The following is a 4,315-nucleotide window of genomic DNA, read 5'->3' as shown; positions in this document are numbered from 1 at the left end:
CTATCACTCTCTCTCTCTCTATCTCTCTCTCTCTCTCCCTTTCTCTATCGCTCTCTCTCTCACTCTCTCAACCTCTCTCTCTCTCTCTCTCTCTCTCTCCCTTTCTCTATCGCTCTCTCTCACTCTCTCAACCTCTCTCTCTCTCTCACTCTCTCTCCCTTTCTCTATCTCTCTCTCTCTCTCTCTCTCTCTCTCTCTATCGCTCTCTCTCTCTCTCTATCTCTCTCTCTCCCTTTCTCTATCACTCTCTCTCTCTCTCTATCGCTCTCTCTCTCTCCCTTTCTCTATCACTCTCTCTCTCTCTCTCTCCCTTTCTCTATCGCTCTCTCTCTCTCTCTCTCTCTCTCTCTCTCTCTCTCTCTCTCTCTCTCTCTCTCTCCCTCCCTCCCCATCCCCGTCCCTCCCTCTACCACTGGGACCACGGTGTTACACCCTATAGCAGGAGGTAATAATAGTATAATGCCCACCATGGCTGTTGTGATTTCGACGGAGGTGACATTGCTATTGTTAGCTGGAATGTTGCACCCTGCCCGCCGAACGTGTAGCTGTCACTTAGGGGCTCCTGCGCTGTGCAGTCGGCGGCCCGTCTGCTTTGTGCCTGCCTAGCAGGACGGCCGGGGCCAGGGTGCGCCCGGTTAATGGTGTTTGGCAGGGACGCTGGCCCCCGGCTCAGCAGCTTCTAATGGAGCCGCATGGCTCAACCTGGCGTGAGCCGCGATGCGCCGCGCTCCACGCAACGGGCCTGCTGGTGTTTGTGTGTCGGCCCATCTCTGAGTCACCGCGCACACTTAGTTTGCTCTACTTATATACACTCACACACACACACACACACACACACACACACACACACACACACACACACACACACAAACACACAGCCACACACACACACATGGGTGCACGCACACATTCTGTCACAAACACACGCGCAGTGAGGCCTCCCACAACCCTCGCCGGCAGTGCCATCTAGGTCACAGTGCTCTCCATCGCCACTTGTTTTCATTCCACGTCTGGTTTCATTTCAGTCGTCTCCGGTGCTCAGGACGTCCGGTCCGACTGTCACAAAGTCGATCAAGCGAACATCGTGCAAACGGGGAAAAACTCGAGGAGTAATTGATGCGTTTTGGTGAACGATCCTCTCTGTCCGCGTTCCACGGGTAACGGCTCGTGTAGCCTCTGGCTCCGCTGGTCTACATGATCAGTCACCCGGCAGCCCGGTCCCCGCAGCGCCCGGGCACTGCCGCCGTGTCGGTGTGATGGATCTATCGGTTCCCTCCGTGGAGGCCCCTCCCCTCCTCCCTCGCCTCTCCGTAATCCACTCGGTGCTCCGTCAGCCGCCCGTTACCGTTAGGCTGAGGAGTACAGGTGAACATCCGCCTGCCTGCCTGCTGTGTTTCCCGATAGTGCTCCGAGATAAATAGTTAACCCGGGCAATTCCCCCGCGGTCGGAAGCGAGTTAAGCCGAGCTCAAATCTAGGACGACCGCAGCGGCCACGGCTGAGCTCTTCTGAAGAGAGAGGGCCCGCACCTCTGCGGCTGTGACTCAAAGCTGGGAATTATTTATTTAGTATTTATGTGTATAAGATCGTTGCCTCACTCCTCTGCGTGATACATCACACATCCATCGTCGGTCATAATGCACGCTCAATTATTTACACGTACAAATGAAAAGTCAATCTTGGCTTACTGCAATGTTTCCTGAGAAACAGCATGGGAAGTTTGCACACTCTACACTACTGTAATTGTTGCTTGTTTGCGGCTCATTTTGAAATCACAGGGGGCTCTTTTACGATCATTACGGTATTCACTGCTCCCTCTACCGATTAGCGGGGATGGAAACCGGGCATAACGGACTACCGCTATAGGAGCCCATGTGTGGATAGTCTTGAAACATCAGCGTTTCCTATTGTAAATGTTTACTACAGGGGTTATCTTTGGTTGACTAAAAACCTTGGTATCCATTTGTATTGACGCACACATCAATTAATCGCTCGTGTGTACTATTAAATAAACCAACCATAGCGTGCTATGTCTTCATTTTATTGCAACGTACCTTAAAATAATTATTTTCTCAGATCTTTTTTTTTTTAGCAAATCTAAGTAAAGAAAAGTTACCATGCAACTTTTACCAGTTGCATGGTAACGGCACGCAGTCCAACTTGTATGCATGGAAACCACAAAAGTACTCCTTTCACCTCATATCATGTCATGGTAACTTTGAAAAATACTGCTTTGGTGTTCCGTGCACATGAGGACACGCACTGTGAATACAGAGCTACACACGCGGGCACTCGCGTGCAGGAGCATTAAGCCATTAATGAAGACGGCAACGCGCTATTTTTTTTAGAAGAATCACTCTACGTATATGTTGAACGTTACGCACTCTGCGTCTCGGCCTCTCAGCTGAACATCCTTGTGTTAAACTGGACGTGGAGTTAAACTCAAGGATGGAGGATGTTCAGTAAAGAGGCCGGTCCCTTTTCGCTCGCGCTTGACGCTAAATGTTTCAAACGCTGTCCATACTGACAGCGTGAAGCGCGGAGACAGGCGGGACGGCGTGTTCCTCCCCGCGCACGGAGACAGGCGGGACGGCGTGTCCTCCCCGCGCTCGGAGCGCAGAGCCCTTACTGCTTGTGTGCACGTTTCTGCGCATGCCCAGACCGCTCCTCCAGGGAACATACCGCAGCAGCGGGTTTTTCCGATGTTCTGCATCCACAAGCACATTCACAGCTCCCGCCCGGTCGATGATTTGCATGTTATGTAACCACCATCACTTATGAATTAACTCAGAATATAGTTTTTCAAGAAATGGGTCGAGTCCATGGCAACTTCTAGAAACTGCACTGGCGGTGTTTTTGGGCGTCTGCTGACACAGACGTCGTCGAGGGTGAACCCCGGGGGTTTAATGGGCAAACCATCGCCTGTGTGAGTGTCGCTTATTACATGGACCGAGAAGCGGTGTGTTTTGGGTTTGTGCCGAGAATTAGAATACACCGTTTTTTGTGAAGAGGGTAATCATGTATTTAGGCAGAGTTTGGACCTTTAATTGGGTGAGGTTGCTGCCGGATGAAAACAAAGTGCTCGGTGTGCAGTGTGGGCTAATCCCTCCTTATTTCTTCTGCACCAACGCTGCCTTTTATTCATGTGAATTGTAATTCGGTTTCTCAACGAGAGCCCTTAGCCGATTGGCTGTGGATCCGATTAGCACAGCAGGCCTAGCTAATGTTTATGATCCTCCTTAATTAATTCCTTGATGTGCGTGATCAACATGTTGAGAAAGGGGGGGTACGATTTGAATTGTGCACAGTCATCGTGCACATGGAGAATGGAGTGGTGTCCCAGAGTGGAATGGAGTGGAGTATCCTTTGTATTTTTTTTATTAATAAACTATTAGCCTACCTATGGCGGTCTGCTGGACTCCTATGCATATTAACGAGTCTGTATTTCGTTTAAGGACATTCCTTTAACAGCATAGAGGTGTATAATCCCGATGCAAAGCCAACCGATTGAACCGATTTTTGGATTGGAAATCTTTCCGTACATGGGCCAAGTGTGCTTGGTGTGTTTGCGTATTTTTGTCTTCACTCTGGTGCTGCTGGCACTGACAGCTGCGTCATCATGGCCGCTGCACCGGAGGAATCTGGTGGATGAGACAGACCTGTGGGACCTGCGTCAGCCAATCGCATCGCGTTACTCCCCTCATTACCTCCAAATGATACCTCGGTGGTTTCTCCTCACCTTGACATTGATCGCATGCGGTCTTTGCCAAAGTGGTATGCAGTACCAGAATAACTGTTTGTTGAACTTTATACATGAGAAATTGAGAACATGAGAACAACTTTATAAATTAAACATACATTTTGAATATCGTTAGCCTCATAGCATAATTGCCCAAGTCCTATTTTAAGAATCATCTTGTACTCAAAAATGCGACGTAAGAAGACCTAGGCAGATGGTGATTATAGAATGTAAAAAACACTCTGATTGGCTTAGGATATAGCCAATGAGGCACAGTGAATCAGCAGCATTAGGAGAATAGAGTGAGGTTAGATATCGCAATTTGGCCAAAATATGACTTTGACAAATATGCTATGAGGCCAACGGTGTTTTACCTAAGATTACCATTTGTAATCTATTTCAAATTCAAATTTTGAATTACACCCCAAAAGATTGTCATCGTCAGCTAACGACAGCTGGTGTGTTAGCCAATAGAACACTTGTGACACAAGTTACACAACACTCATGCTTCAATGCATAGCCAAAAAAGTGGTCAGTGCGCATTTTGTTACCAACTCTCTCTTCAAGGTTTTTTTTT

Source organism: Pollachius pollachius (genome assembly GCF_949987615.1).
Source record: "Pollachius pollachius genome assembly, chromosome: 19".
Taxonomy (NCBI): Eukaryota; Metazoa; Chordata; class Actinopteri; order Gadiformes; family Gadidae; genus Pollachius; species Pollachius pollachius.
The sequence above is the reverse complement of the archived record's forward strand: the minus strand, read 5'-3'. Positions refer to the sequence as shown.